The sequence below is a fragment of the Vicia villosa genome, linkage group LG2 (genome assembly GCF_029867415.1).
Source record: "Vicia villosa cultivar HV-30 ecotype Madison, WI linkage group LG2, Vvil1.0, whole genome shotgun sequence".
NCBI classification, from domain to species: domain Eukaryota; kingdom Viridiplantae; phylum Streptophyta; class Magnoliopsida; order Fabales; family Fabaceae; genus Vicia; species Vicia villosa.
Genome location: NC_081181.1, coordinates 149,818,844 through 149,836,304, shown reverse-complemented (window position 1 = coordinate 149,836,304; position 17,461 = coordinate 149,818,844). Strand labels below are relative to the sequence as shown.

Genomic DNA, 17,461 nt, shown 5'->3' with positions numbered 1-17,461 from the left:
AAATAAAATACAAAATCCATAAAATTAAAAAATTAAAAATTTAATTATAAAATTAGACTAAACAAATTGAAAATAGCTGAAATCCAATGTTTTTTCAATTCTGAATTGTATCAGTAATTTGATGTATGTTTTCCAAAACTCATAGTTAAGAAAAAGGTTTTACAATAAAAATATTAGGTTGTTAATAAGTAGCTGCAGAAGAAAAAGCATTCAACCAAAATGAACATAGTCCAATAGTACACTCATTTGTACACGTCAGAAGCCACGCATACTGTTAAAAGTATGTTTTCATCAAATTGACGGAAAGGACTAACATGTCACCTTTTTAATAGATAATGAGTCCATTTGAACGTTTTAAAAACTAAGGGACCAAAATGGACTCCGAGGTAAAGTTAAGGGACGAAAAAAGATAAAGTCACAAGACTCTTTAAGCTAAATTATTATTTTGATAATTTAACCACATTTGATGTGCTACACTATCTTTTATAACCCCGCCCATAACAAGTTCATCTATGTCGCTTCTTAAACTTTGATGATTGTCATGAGATACATTTTGATTTGCAAGTTAGCATCTACTTTTGCTATAAGATCTTCATCCGGATCGACACTCATTAGATAATTGTCAAGAATGCAACATGCAAAAATGATTAATTTTTGAGCTTTGACTCCATCATCTGGCTCTGTTGAATTAGATAAAATCACAAATATTTTTTTCAATACATCAAAGGCTCTTTCAATTGCATTGCGTAAAGACGAATATCGAAGATTAAATAACGATTTAGAATTTTGGGGTGGATTTTTAGTTGAATATTCTTTCAGGTCAGGGCCGTCTCGATTAAGTCGGAGGCCCTGTTCTAAAAAAACATATGCATGTACAAAAAAATTATTAAAAAAATATTTTAAAAGTTTTATTTATTTAAATTGTAAATAATACAAAAATCTAACATTATTTTTTCTTCTTTTAATTTTTGAATAGAATATAACTTTATAAATATTTTTTTAATTTCCTTTTTATATAAAATCAACTAAATTTTTAACTTAAATCATATAGTAAAAATACGGAATAATATAAAATTAGGGGAGTATTTCATAACTCTTATTATAATATTTTCAAGGAAATACCATAAATTTATTAGTTTATATAATTGAATTTTATTTATTTATGTATATTTAACTTATTATTACTTTTTGGTGTCAAAGACAAACATAATGTTATTTAAAGTAAACATTTAAATTCAGCATATTAAAAAATATCAATAATAGAATAATATACAAATGTAATTTTTGTAAAATAATACCATAGCAAAACAATAGACGTAATGTTACTTTTTAGTATTCCATTTTCTAATTTTCATTTATGAAAGTAATAAATAATAGTGAAATAGTAAAATATGGGCCCTACTAATTAGGAGGCCCTGTGCAATAGCCCTGTGACATCAAACTCCTCTATAAGGTGTAATTAATCCTTGTCAACATGAACTTAGCATCAACAAGATAATATTTTCCTATAGTAAAAGTAAAAAATAAATGTGATAGTTTAAAATATAATATAAATAACTATAAGTCTAGGTTATTCTTGTATTACCTTGAGAAATTTTAAGTTTATCTTCACGTGTTGACGCATTCTTTATTATTCTTGAGTCAGAGGCAGTCTCTTCCCATCCCGCGAGCGCATAAGTACACTTTAAATCAAAAGTACAAGTTGCTAAAAAAACATTTTGTGTCGGCTAGTCTTTCCTACCATGAAATCTAGGAGTATATTTTGCAGATATTTTGACACGTATATGTGTTCCATCTATTGCACCAACACAATCCTAACACAGTATAATATTTTTTATCAATAAAATCGATGAATACTAGAGATTTTATTTTGCGTAGGAAATATAATTTAGTAATAACAAATTTTAACTTAAAATACGGGTAAAATCTATAACTACTACAACTTGCATGAGGGACCATTGAGCCATCGGGTTGGACAAGAAATTTTTCTTCCAATTCAAGAATAGCTCTCAAAATTTGATGAAGATGACGACTAAACATCTCTGTGGGAGACACACCACTTATCCACCCAAAATTTTAAGGTGATAGGTGAGCGGCTTATCCCACTTATAAATGTTCAAGTCACCATATTCCAATTCAATGTCGGACTATTCCTCACTTACTCACATTTGCATTATTATTCTAACCAACGATTTTTAGCATTATGTGTTAATATGTAAATTAATTTTGCAACTTGCTCTTTCACACTTGACCATCGGGTAGCTTGTAATCCCCCATCTCTTTCTAACATACCACATCAGGTCATAAAAGTTTGAGGACTCGGTCTTATTATATTTCTTCACGAACCCTTTATCTTTCACAGCTCATACTATAACACAATTTTCTCTTACGAGAAATTCGAACATAACAGTAAACAACAGTACACATTAGTTAAACTATAATTCTTCGACGCAAATTAAATCATTTGTTAAAAACAATGTTCTGATCTTGATGATTCATCTAATCCAATAAAATAATTTATATAATTAAAAATAGATAAAATAATATTAAAATATTAAAAAAAAATTAGACAAATAAAAATAGACTTAAAACCTTTATTTTATAACATATACACATACTGTATTTACATATTAGAATGTTCATTTTGTAGTTAATAAAGCATATTAATTCTATATCTAACTATAGAGTAGTCATTATCTCAACTACATCCGATACAACAATCAATAATAAAAAGTAAAATTCAAAGGAATTAAAATTTATTATAATAATAATAATAAATAATGAAACAATTATTTATGAAATAAATAAAAGAAATTAATTTTCTAAAAAAATATATGAAATAAATCAAAGAAATATATGAAATATAGAAGAAAAAAATTAAAAAAAATTATCATCCTCATATATATATATATATATATATATATATATATATATATATATATATATATATATATATATATATATATATAATGAGAACTTTGGTTATTATGAGAACTGAGAACTTTTAATAATAACCATACGATTTAAAATCAATGTTGTGATTTGCATTGGTGTGATATGTATATAAGCAGGTGTGATTTTAAGTTTCGGGTGCGGATTTTACATTACTCAATCGCACATCCGATATATCGGGTGACACCCGAATCCGAATCCAACCTAATCAACTCGAATTTTCACCCGTTGACTCGAATTCAAATGTAGATGGACCCCGCGTATTTGAGTCTGCGTGTCATCCTTAATTGAAAACACAGCAACATAGGCAACCCCGTGGTTAGAACTTTCTCTCTGTATATATGCATGTGTCAATTAACCGTGTGTGTGATTAGTGCAAAGAGTAAAAAACAAGTACTTTGTTACTATGAAAATATAGGCAAATCCAAAAGTTAACAAGAAATTGGCGAACACTAATTTAACACCACCCAATAAATTGTCGGCAGTGTGATGAATAACAAGCTGCAACAATTGACAGGATTATTATTCATGAAATAGATTCCGAAAATTTGTTCATCTCTATTCTATATTAATTTCTTAAAAAATTAAGTATAGAAGATTATGAATAATACATGAGTGATTAATTAAACTATAACCAGAAAGGGAAAAACTTACGGGAAGAATAACAACTCACATATAGCAGCCACAAAGTTGAGGCTAGCCAAAGAGAATTTGGCAAAGTTCATTGTAGGTTGGCTCTTCTTGTATTCATACCAATAATGGAAAAACCTTTGCTATGCACAGCTAACTGAATACCGTATAGAATGAGATATATTCACGGTGATTAACAACCTCAACCTTGAAGTCAATGAAATGTAGTATGACCCGCATTCGGGATAACAAACATTCCTACACAGGGAGACAACATACCTCAAGATGGCTACAAATTCACATGTCATATTCAAGGACAATCACTTTCCAAGATAAGAAAGACCTTGTGTCCTCAAAGTTGTAGAAGGATCGGTTTCCCTAGATCTCATTGTTCTCATAGAAATAGTCTTCAAGAATTAACGGTAAGTTCTAGATTCGATGACGACGCCGCTTACACCATATATTCTTCATAATTCAAAGACAAAAAATGACAAACTATGAGTAATACATCATGCTCATTCCTCCAACCTCCATTTTATTTCCTTAACACTAAACTTACACTTGAATTAGCATTCTAGACCCCTAACAAACCTCCGTATATTAGGGACACACATAATATTTTCAACCATAGTATGCTTGACTTCTCTACTTTGGACAAGTTCTTTGAAGTGTTAGTGGCATCAGTGCTATCTTCGATTTCTTTACTGGTATCTTTCTTACTGAGTGAAGCCAGGAGTATTTAGATTGAAAAGGATATTGATTATGTTCATTGATCCATTTAGTTTCTTGATGTTTTGGGGGTATGTATGAAGAATTATTGGTGGAAGAATATGAACTAGAATAAAATTCCATTTAGTTTCTCTTGTCTAATGAAGATGGAATTTATGTTTTTTTATCAGTATAGTATAGGTGAGTTTGAAGAAGTTATGATGATTCAAGAGGCTAGAAAGTTAGTTACTATTATTGATATTGATATATCTATTTAGCTATTTATAGATATTAGTGAGAGACTGGAAAATGAGGAATGAATGAAAATGGAAACTTTGTTTTTGTCTTTACCGTCGGGGGAATCAATGCATCATGTAATGCATCAATCTTGCTGGGAAAGTATCTTGTTGCATTGTTTCCCAGTCTGTATGATATTCCAATATCCCTAAGACTAGTAATCTTGCTTTCATATGATCTTTTTAGTTTTGTAGTCAACCAAAACAGCACCATAATCACTGTATCCATCCAGGTCCATGTTTCTCGAATATACCGGCTTCAGGTTTTATCATGGGCGAACTTTCCTGCTCGGTTACGACTCCTGGAAATCTGCTACTATTTGCAAGAGCAATTGATCTGAAGCTATTGTAATTGGTACACATGATTCACCTCAACCACCTTAACTTCCACGCCCGGTTTGGAACATAGGATGACACACTTCCATTAATATTCGAGAAGCAGAAGTAAAAGAAACACTGACCTGTCATTGTTATTTTCAGTCCGACTCTTTTACGATGACATTAGAGCTTGACTTGTCATCTAAGATCATTGCAATCTTGATTTCTCCTCCCATGAGACTCGATATGTAGTCGTTGTCATCACGGATGCTTAATGCAAACATTTGAAAGTAGTAATCAAACATCATAACCACGTCATACAAATAGCGTTTCAGTTCACCCAAATGACCCACTATGCTGGTAGAAACAACCTGCAACATATATTGTGACAAAACAACAGGAACCAAGGATGAATCTAGGGTGATTAATATCAACCAACTGTAGGGTAAGCCCCTAAACAATTATAATCTCCATTATATTCATACATTAATAGTTTATTTATCTTGTCTATAAAGATAGGCCTTTATGGACACTCTAGTTAATAGACAGTAGTCGACTGTGATTTTAGGAAGTTAAAAAGGTAAGAGTTACTTATCTTTCTGGCTTGTAATGAGCATGTCGATAAAATCGAAATAATAGCCACCCCGATACCTAGAAATCATTGAGTATTCATGTTACACCAACTGTTCTTTTACCAGCAGGGTCAATTTGTTTAGGAATTTTGATAGCATTAGATGTCACTACCTTCTAATTGTCCCTCTACTGCGACCTTGGCTAAAACAGGAAGATTTACCAGCATCAAATTGACAACACTTGGAAGGTATATGCTAAGACGAATAGTGTCATCCTCAATTTCTTTTTGAATCATAGAAGTGCGAATTTGTCCCAGCAATTTTCACAATCTTCCAAATGTAACTCAAAATCAAAATGCATTGCAAGACATACAGAAATCGACACCACGGCATATAGATAACACATACACATTGTAAGTTGAGTTATATGACATTAGATCATCAAACAAAGCGTTGTAAACAAACAATAGTTAATCATACTCGGTCAATAGAATGTGTGAGAGATACTTGTCTTCTAGATGGCGATATCAGCAGTATTAACATGTCTTATCTCGACTCACCGCTCTTCCCTAACCATCTTTATCGTCGACATCGACATCACGTTGGCACTATGGTTCTCATTGTGAGCAGATTTCGTCCCGATTCTATCCCGATATGGGAGCTTTGAGTGACAGCTCTATGCAACTGCACATTCTACAAACACAGAATTATGTCCATCCATTTCATCTATAATAATCAGACCCCCTCTGTTCAGGAGCACTCCTCGATAAGAATTCGCAAACCGACTAAATTATACGATGCAAATTCTACGCCAGATAAGTGAAACTTTGACGGAGATTTCTCCCAAAAGCTATTTCAACATACTCAATAAGTGAACCAAATTCATTTAATATCCATCTTGAATAAGTAAACAAATTTCTTACAATATAGGCAATTGCCAAAATAAACATCAAAGAATAACTTTACTGTCTTAGAATTTTCTTCATATTAGCACTATTAATTACTCTTAACACATTCAAATTACACTCTTAGGATTATAACTTTCTTCTCGGCAGTGACATTATACAGCAACTCACAAGACATCACTGTCACACAAACACACACCTATTCGCAATTCACCAATACATCATCTTATATCCCAACTTTTAATTATCACTCATTATCACATATGTAACTATCACTTGTCAACTTTGCAACATTAGACAACTATAATTGCCACATAATTTGACAAGAAAACCAGTCAAATGAAATGAATAATTCTCCATTCTCAGTCTATTCTTTGGAAAAATCCGGGTAAGTATAACTTGAAATCATTCTAACATAAGCTTTACCCAAAACAGAACCAAATTTAGATTTTAGAAAAAGAGGAGGGTTTTCAACACCATTTTCATTTTGAAAACTACAATACAAACCAGACAGCTTAAGAGCATAAATACTCACTTTTAACTCATTTTCTTCATCCTCTAACCACTCAAACCATATCCGATCATATTCTAACATACTCAAGCATTTCATACCATAAATTTCATAATCATACAAGGATATATAAACAACTATGTTTTCATCACTTCCTAACCTCATTAATTTCTAACCATAACAACCAAACTCATGTAATCAACATGTCATGATAACAAGAAACAACAATCACAACATAGTTTCATCACATGTTCACACAACAACAAAACATTAACACGACATCAATTTCATGGGTTACTAACAATAGCACAAACTTTATTTCTTTGTAAGTAATCTCCATTCCTACTTACCAATCCTCTACCCCATAAGAAATTTTTAAAGAGAGATTCAAAATTAGAAATAATACCTGACGAGGCTTTGAAGAAAGGAAATAGACAGGTAATGCGTATAACAAATTTTAGAAGGATAATTCAACCACGTGTAGATAATTGCTGATTATTCCACTTGGACAATCTTCCTGACACTCCATTAATCATCAATTTCCAGAACTCCTTTCTTCTATGATTACAACCAACATGAATATCTAAGTATTTGAATCTAGCAGTTCCATCCTTACAATTAAACAGATTAGTTGCTTCATCTAACTAATATTGTGGAATATTTACTCCAACAAAAAGACATTTATGAAAGTTTATTTTAAGAAGATATATTAACTAATAACTGTAGATTTGCCTTCATGGCCCTCGTGTTTTACCAACTTTTTCCCACAATTAAATTATCATTTGCGTATTGCATATGCAAGCAGTGAGCATCTCCTCTATCGAACAAATAACACTCAAAATAGGGAAAAGCGATAGAGAATCGCATTGCCTAGACCTTTACCAACTTCAAATTCTTATGTGACACTTCCATTGACCAACACTAAAATAATTGATGTTTGAAGACACTCTGAAATCCAGCATCTCCATTTATCGTTGAATCCCATCAGTCCAAATATTTACGGTCCACAAAATCATATACTTTTTCAAAATCTACTTTAAACATCAACGCTTCTTTTTTCCTCAGATTTGCATCATTTACTAACTCATTTGCTATGAGTATTCCATCCACCATCTGTCGGCCCTCTAAGAACGCAAATCAGTGATAACTTTTTTAGCCACATGTTGTTAATTAAAGATATCGACCTAAAATAATTTAGCTTCGCCAAATTCTCAATCTTTGGAATCAATGCTAAAAAAGCATTATTAGCTCCATACAATACTTTCCCAAACTACTTAATAAACTTGAAATTTATCTTATTAGCTCCACACAATATTTTGCCATTAGAATGAAATTCAGCAATGAATATGTGAAAGTACACATTCCCAACACTACTTAATAAACTTAAATTTATGTTGTTAGGGTCAGGATTCTTCAAACTCTCACAACCCCAACCAACATTTCTTATTTCCTCCTCTCTAAATTCAAATATGACAATATCATGAATGCCAATCAAGGGACAATAATAATATAATTCTATCGCAAATCAAGTGATCCATCCATGTAGCAATGACCAAGTCATTCTAGTACGATGATAATTTTAATGTCAAGGTCATTGTAGATTAGATAGATCCAAAAATAGATAACAAAACACATAAGCAAACTAACAAACATAAATATCCATAGAATTTAGGGCATCAGTTATCCAAGGTGATATTAGATATTCAGATGCAAAGTACCCATTTACACTATTTCGGATTCATCATTTGCCCAATTCTGATAACAATTCAAAAATCATAAATAATTGATTCAACAAATCGAGAAACTCAAGAAATGAAGAAATCAAGCAAGAAAGGGAAATAGGTAAGCGATCAGAAGTTCAGAACCTGTCGGGATTCATGAATAACATCAAAGAATATCAGCAAATTGACAGACAAATGAATTTCTATCATCACTTCACTTTTCTTTTCCCTCTATATTATAATTCAACTAAAGTCTACAAAATCAATTTCAACAATTTACAAACCGAAACAAAATCAAATCGGAGTGTTACCACTATGGCCGAGAGTGAAAACTCATCTGACCGGGGAGTTACCCATTGACCAGAGTTTGATAATTCCAGATTGTTTGCTTTCTCGTGGAGCGCATTCGTGTTCCTTCCCTGCAAAACCGATATACAAACTTAGAGAGTTCAATCAGTTAGTAGTAATTTTAAGATATTGTCCAGTTTTTGTGTCAGATTCTTTCTCGTACGAAATGAATCGATTTTGTCGTATCAATTGACTTGTCTTCTTTGACTTTCAGTTTGTGATTTCCTTGGTTTTTTTTACCATAGTGCTCATTGGCCATACTCTTTGGTAAGGCATAGGTCCTTCCGACAATAGTCCTGCAAAATTTCTTTAGGTTGGAAAGACAGGGGCGCCTCACGCCCACACAGGAGAAATGAGCGACGCCTTTAAAAGTAAACTTTACCAAGTTCCAACAATAAAATTAATGCATTTCCAAAATATAAAATTGTATATACTTATTTTATTAATAAATCTTCATACTGATAGAGCTCTCGCCATGATAAAGTTGTAAATAATGTGACCCAATTCCGTGCAACACAATTCATTGCATCAGACTTGCTGGGAAAGTATCTTTATTGAATTGCTTCCCAGTCTGTATGATATTCCAATATCCCTTAAGACTAGTAATCTTGCTTTCATACTATCTTTTAAGTTTTGTAGTCGCCCAAAACAGTACCATAATCACCAAAGCCATCAAGGTCCATGTTTCTCAAATATACCAGCTTCAGGTTTCATCGTGAGCGAACTTTTCCTGCTCGGTTACGACTCTTGGAAATCTGCTACTATTTGCGAGAGCAACTGATCTGAAGCTATTGTAATTGCTACACGTGATTCACCTCAACCACCTTAACTTCCATGTCCGGTTTGGAACATAGGATGATAAACTTCAATTCATATTCGAGAAGCGGAAGTAAAAGAAACACTGACTTGTCATTGTCATTTTCAATCCGACTCTTTTACGATGACATTACAGCTTGACTTTTCATCTCCGATCATTGCAATCTTGATTTCTCCTCCCATGAGACTCGATATGTAGTCGTTGTCATCACGGATGCTTACTGCAAACATTTAAAAGTAGTAATCAAACATCATAACCACGTCATACAAATAGCGTTCAGTTCACCCAAATGACCCACTATCCTGGTAGAAACAACCTGTAACATATAATGTGACAAAACAACAAGAACCAAGGATGAATCTAGGGTGATTATTATCAACCAACTGTAGAGTAAGCCCCTAAACAACTATAATCTCCACTATATTCATACATTAATAGTTTATTTATCTTGTCTATAAAGATAGGCATTCGTGGACACTTTAGTTAATAGACAATAGTCGGCTGTGATTTTAGGAAGTTAAAAAGGTAAGAGATATACAGAAATCATTGAGTATTCATGGTACACCGATTTTTCTTTCACCAAAAGGGTCAATTTGTTTAGGGATTTCGATAGAATTAGATGTCACTCCCTTCTGGTTGTCCCTCTACTGCGACCTTTGCTAAAACAGGAAGATCTATCAACATTAAATTGACAACACTTGGCAGGTAGATGATTAGATGAATAGTGTCATCCTCAATTTCTTTCCGAATCGTAGAAATGCAAATTTGTCCCAACAATTTTCACAATCTTCCAAATGTAACTCTAAAATCAAAATGCATAGCAAGACATACAAAAATCGACACCACAACATATAGATAACACATACACATTGTAAGTTGAGTTATATGGCATTAGATCATCAAACACAGCGTTGTAAACAAACAATAGTTAATCATACTCGGTCAATAGAATGTGTGCGAAATACTTATCTTCCAAATGACGGTATCAGCAGTATTAACATGGTGATTCATGTCTCATCTCGACTCTCAGATTTGCCCTAACCAACTTTATCATCGACATCGGCGTCACATTGGCACTATGGCTCTCATTGTGAGCCGATTGCATCCCGATCTGGGAGCTTTGAGCAACGCAAGACGTTCACAGCAGCTCTATGCAACTGCACATTTTACAAACACAGAATTTTGTCCATCCAATTCATCTATAATAATCAGACCTCCTCTGTTCAGGAACACTCCTCGATAAGAACTCGCAGACCGACTAAATTATACGATGCAAATTCTACGCCAGATAAGTGAAACTTTGACCGAGATTTCTCCCAAAAGCTGTTTCAACTTTCAACATACTCAATAAGTGAACCAAATTCATTTAATATCCATCTTCTCTATCATTATTTACATGTGCAAGTAACCATGGCAAAATCAAAATCCGATACAAACAACAAAAATAATCACATTTTGCATTCATCCTACCAATAACTCAGGTCAGACAGCACATGAATATTTATTATATGTTCTGTAATTATTAGCTCGCAAATGTTTAACAGAAAAAAACCATACTGCATTACCACATAGTATATGTAAAAAAGCTTGTATGTAGGATCGGTCAATTTTGCCGGGTATTAGAGATTGTGAGTACTTCCGATTTATAGTCACACCTTGTGTCGAGCTTCCGAGTTGCATCATCTTGTTTGAACCAGTCGCGACATGTATCTCATTACTCATGAGCCATACTGCACTTGCGAGTTTCATCAAACTGGTGGCAATGTTCTTGAATCTCTATCTAGATCAGGAAGAGGACTGGCAAAATACAATGACAATAGGAGACTTACCGTTAACTAAACGAAATGAAATAGGAGACTTGTATAAGTACATTTAAGTAAACAAATTTCTTACAATATAAACATCGAGAAACAGTATTATGCTAAATACTTAGATAGTTATCTACTATCTTATAATTTTCTTCATATTAGCACTATTGATTATCTCATAACACATTCAAATTTCAGTCTTAGGGTTATAGTTTTCTCCTCGGCAGTGACATTATACAGAAACTCACAAGACATCACTGCCATACAAACACACACTTATTCACAATTCACCAATACATCATCTTATATCCCCAACTTTTAATTCTCAGTCATGATCACATATGTACCTACCACTTGTCAAATTTGCACATTAGACAACTAAGTTTTACTCAAAATAGAATCAAATTTAGATTTTAGAAAAAGAGGAGGGTTTTCAACACAATCAACCTCTAACCACCCAAACCATATCCAATCATATTCTAACATACTCAAGCATTTCATACCATAATTTCATCATCATACAAGGATATATGCACTATGTTTTCATCACTTCCTAACCTCATAAATTTCTAACCATAACAACCAAACTCATGTAATCAACATGTTATGACAACAAGAAACAACAACCATAATATAGTTTCATCACATGTTCACACAACAACAACAACAACAGATCAACACAACATCAACTTCATGGGTTACTAACAATAGCCCAAGACATAGCAAAAATCATTTTTCAATCCCACAACCCACTTTCTACCTTTTTTATGTCCTGCCACCAATCTGACCCCATTCTCTCAATTGTACTCACTCTACCAATGATTTCACCATATTTACTTTTATTACCTTAACCCACAAACTTTATTTCTTCGCATGTAATCTCCATTCCCACTTGCCTAATAATGCTAGGTATAACACCCTGGAATTTTTTATACCTAGATCCCGCTTCCTCTCTTTCCTAACATACCTTTTCCAATTAACCCCTACTTATTTTCTGCTTTCCAATCCTCCACCCCATAAGAAATTTTTAAAGAAATAATACTTGACGAGGCTTTAAAGAAAGAAAGGAAATATACCGGTAATGCATATAACAAATTTTAGAAGGATGACTCGATCATGTAAGGATAACTGCTGATTATGCCACTTGGACAATTTTCCTTACACTATATTAATCACCAATTTCCAAAACTTTTCTTCTATGATTACAACAACCAGCAGGAATATCCTAGTATTTGAATTTAATACTAGTTCAAACCTTACAATTAAACAGAATTGCTGCTTAGTCTAACTAATATCGTGGAAAATTGACTCCAACAAAAAGACTTCTATGAAACTTTATTTTAAGATCAGATATTAACTCAAATAACTGTAGATTTGCAACCAACAGAAGTATCCAAGTATTTGAATCAAGTAGTTCCAACCTTAATATTTAATAGATTTGCTAATATTATGAAATATTCGCTCCAACTAAAATACTTTTATAAAAGTTTATTTTAAGACCAAATATTAACTCATAACTATAGATTTGCCTTCATGCCTTCATGTTTTGTCAACTTTTTCCCACAATTAAAATATATTTTGCTTACTACATATGCCCGAGAAGTGAACATCTTTTCTATCAGCTAATAACACAGAAAAATAGAAAAAAAAAACAATAGAGGATCACCTTGCCTAGACCTTTACCAACTTCGAATTCTTTTGCATCGCCCAACACTAAAATAGTTGATGTTCGAAGACACTCTAAAATCCAGCCCCTCCCTTTAATGTTGAATCCATCATCAAAGTCCAAATTTTTACGGTCCACAAAATCATATACTTTTTCATTTGCTATGAGTATCCCATCTACCATCTGTCGGCCCTCTGAGAAGGCAGATTGCAAATCAAAGATAACTTTTTTAGCCACATGTTACTGATTAAAGATATTGATCGGCTCCAATCACATCCCAAAACTACTTAATAAACTTGAAATTTATGTTATTTGGGCCATGATTCTTCAAACTCTGACAATCCCAACCAACATTTCTTATTTCCTCCCCTCTAAATTCAACTCTGACAATATCATTAATGTCAATGAAGGGACAATAATAATATAATTTTATCATAAATGATCCATCCATTACACTTACACAGCATCTAGCCCTTTTTTCTGCTTGAGTAATATCTCCAACTACTTTGCATTCTCATTCTGTTCTGAAAAAAGAACTATTAGCAACTTGAAATTTATGTTATTCGGGTCAACATATTTCGTATTCTCGCAATCCCAACCAACCTTTCTTATTTCCTCATCTCTATGTACAACTGAGAATGTCATTATCTCATCTTTGATGCGTTTAATAAATCACTTTTGCCTTTGGCCAGCAAATTAACTTTAATAACAAATTAACATATCCAACATTTTCTAACAAATTAAAATTGGACCTCAATTTCTCGAGAATTAGAATTGGATAGGGACTTTAATCCAAACACCAGTGCAAACATTCTGGCCATTTGACTAACCACCACTTTGAAAATATCAATCTGTCAGACATCTAATTGGGACCATGTGATTCTTTCACAAATTAACAAGAAATCTACCAGTTCTGCTTCTGATAAAAACTTCTCAGAGTCTAACATATAGACCCTTCTCGTTTCTCCAACTCCTTTGCATTCACATTCTAACATCTGTTTTTCAACCAACATTTAATCCGAACGATAATCATCCTTGATTAGTCTTAAAAACCTCATTCACTTTGGCCAGCGACTTAAATTCCTTAACAAATTAACATCTCCGCTTGGAATAACCAAAAAGATTTTAAAAAATCAATCAAGAATTAAACCTAAACCTAGATCCAATTTGGTCCGAGAGCACAAATAAAAAGTAAATGTTGGATCCAAAAAAACAGAAAACAAAACACAGTAACAAATCTCCATCGAATTTAGGGCATCAGTTCTCCAAGGTGATATTAACATCAACGATATTCAGATGCAAATTACCCATTTACACTATTTCTGATTCATCATTTGCCCAATTCTGAAAACAATTCGAAAACCATAAATAATTGATCAACAAATCAAGCAAAAGAGGGAAATATGAAAACGATCAGAACCTGTCGGGATTCATAAATAACATCAAAGAATATCAGCGGATTGACAGACAAATGAATTTCTATCGTCACTTCGTTTTCTTTTCCCTCTATATTATAATTCAACCAACCACCATAAAAATAATCTCAACAATTTATAAACCGAAACAAAACCAAATCAGGTGTGCATGTAAATGCTTTTAATAAAGAAAAAGAGTAAAATTTCTGTGTGGAACAATGAATTGCTTGAACAACTTGCCGAATAGTTGATCCACAATAGACAAATAAATATACAAAGAAACGTGAAGTTGCTAGCAGCAGAATTTCTCTTAATTTGAGATTCAAGAGGAACTTGGCATCTATTTATAATTACAAATTAGGGTTTAATAAATTTGGATCGGGTTATATTTCATGGGCCCAATTAAAACCTTATTTTTTTCCAAAAATTTCTATCAATTATTTTACCTATTACTTGTATATTAAAAAGATTTAATTTATATTCATCAACGGTAAAAATAAAATGTTCACTCTTATTATAAAAAAAAAATGTAATTTTAATAATAGTAATTTTTCTTTCAATTATATCACTTCAAATTAGCCTAAACCACACTTTTAATTTCTTAGGAATACTTTGTGGATTTATTGATTAAAAAAGAATTATAATGATTTGCTAACGCGACATATGATGTGTAACTAGGACTAGAAATAAGTCGAGTCGAACTCGCTTCAGCTCAGTTCGAATCGTTAAGAATTGGTCGAGTTCGAGTTCAAGACGAACTCTTTTTTTAGCTCAAACTCGACTCGTTAGGAATTGGCTGAGTTCGAGTTCATCACGAACTTTTTTTCAGCTCAAACTCAATTTGTTAGAAGTTCACGAACATTTCGGTTCAACTCGTTTGGTTTATCTTGCTAAGTTCAACTCGCTTATTTCACAGACTTAAAAGTAATTTTTTTAAAGTCTAATATATATATATATATATATATATATATATATATATATATATATATATATATATATATTTGACATTTTAAATTAATATTTTTTAATGAAAAAATATATAAATAAAATAAAATTTATAAGATTGGAATTTATACGATGTTAATTTTATTTGTATAATCATTTGTAGAAATATTTTGCTCACTCGAGAATATAAATTATCAATTAAAACTGTTAGATTAGAAGAAAATATGATACTAAGATTTAGAGGAAATCTTTAAACCTACTCTTAAAGACAATATAATCTATCTCATATATAATCGAATTGACTCATGAACCTAACGAGTTGAATAATGTATAGTTCATGTTCAGCTCATTTAGTTAACGAACTTAGTTTTTAGCTCATATTCAACTCATTTGGTTCATGAACCTAGTTCAACGATTTAATTTTTGAATCAAATTTTGAACTATTTTCGAGTTAGTTTGGTTCATTGTCAGCCCTATGTGTAACATTTAACTTGTGTTTGTTTTACGACAAAAATATTAATCACTAATAGTGTTTTTTGAATTTTATAATTTTCTAATCCAATAACACCTAGATTCTTTTTCATAGAGTATTAGGGTCGGCCTTAAGCCCGAACAACCAGGCTCGCGTCATAAGGCCTCAAAATTATTTTTTATAAATTATAAAGTTGAAATAAATAATAAAAAATTAGTTGTTAAACTTTATATAAAATGTAAGCAAGTTAGGATAGTGGTAAATTAGCTTGTTTTTTACTCAAAGATCAACGGTCCATGGTGTCTAGCCTCTTACTATTTAAATATACTACTACACTAATAGGAATCACAAATCAATAACCTTTCAATTTTGAAGAAGGACTCGTCTTCATTTTTATTTTGTTTTTCATTATTTGTGTTCCTCGTTAATCTTATGAATTATTAAACCATTCAACTCATGTCTTCATATTACTTTGATTCAAACAAACAGTTTTCATCTTCGAATTCAACATTCTTCATGTATGCGTCTTTTAAGGGTAGTCATTTCTTTTTCTTTTTTCCCTTCTTCATTTTCTATAAGATGATTTAATTCAAAGTTATTTCATGTCACTTATTTAACATAGTAGTCAAATCTCCTGATGACAGGTTTTGAGATTCACATATTGCAGTGGCTCTAGGTTTTCAAATGTAAGTGTTGGAGAACTTTGTAAATTAGGCTTTTATTTTGAAAAAATCCCTCAACAGTTATCAAATAATTTATTATAGATAAATATTCTTGCATATTTTGAATATTTTGTGCAACTTTTATCATAAATAAATATTCATGGGTTAATGTCTTCATCTTAACTTTATTTATCTAACTAGTTTTCTCATTGGCAACTTGAAACGTGTCTCATATTTCTTTTACAATGTTAGAATGTGATATACGATATAACTCATTAATACCTACAACAATATTTTCGTTTTCAATTTTCATATTATGTTCACTTTTACCCTCCCTCTTTCTCCAAAGATTTCTAGGTTTCTTCACTATTGAATTGTTGATAAGATGACTAATGACAAACTAACCATTCAAAATAGCATCACAAACATCACAATCAATCCCTTTAATAAAGATTTATTTTCTCCGTTGATAAGATGAATTTTTAGTAAATTGTTTCAAGTCTTCATCCTCTTGAGATGATTAGTCTTTACATAAAAGAGACTCTAATAAAATTTGTTTAAAATGTGACTCCAAACACATGAAAGGGTGAAAAGGGAGTGAATTGTAAATATAATTATTTTGTCTAAAGCATTATTAGTGAATAGATTTTAATAGAAAAGTTTGAAGTTGACTAAAATTAAATAGGAGAAAATAAGTAAGATATTGAAAAGTAAA

General features: G+C 31.9%; 1 long non-coding RNA gene, 2 other non-coding genes and 2 pseudogenes across 5 annotated transcripts; all 5 read right to left on the bottom strand.

Annotated features, from left to right (window-relative positions):
- Window positions 1-4,385: 4,385 nt before the first annotated feature.
- LOC131652432 (uncharacterized) lies at window positions 4,386-14,960 on the bottom strand. Of its 3 annotated transcripts, none has more exons than XR_009298712.1 (3): window positions 11,344-14,960; window positions 5,649-11,101; window positions 4,386-5,555 (listed from the first exon to the last, which is right to left on the bottom strand). It is a non-coding gene; the product is annotated as an uncharacterized LOC131652432 (long non-coding RNA). The 3 variants fall into 3 exon arrangements; XR_009298713.1 differs by having other exon boundaries at window positions 5,649-9,998; XR_009298711.1 differs by having other exon boundaries at window positions 5,649-11,575; window positions 13,253-14,960.
- Window positions 8,561-8,646, bottom strand: LOC131654469 (small nucleolar RNA Z101; annotated as a pseudogene).
- On the bottom strand, window positions 8,739-8,831 carry LOC131654487 (small nucleolar RNA snoR14; annotated as a pseudogene).
- LOC131654466 (small nucleolar RNA Z101) lies at window positions 14,502-14,595 on the bottom strand. Its single transcript, XR_009299502.1, has one exon. It is a non-coding gene; the product is annotated as a small nucleolar RNA Z101 (small nucleolar RNA).
- Window positions 14,662-14,746, bottom strand: LOC131654484 (small nucleolar RNA snoR14). Its single transcript, XR_009299513.1, has one exon. It is a non-coding gene; the product is annotated as a small nucleolar RNA snoR14 (small nucleolar RNA).
- Window positions 14,961-17,461: the final 2,501 nt, after the last annotated feature.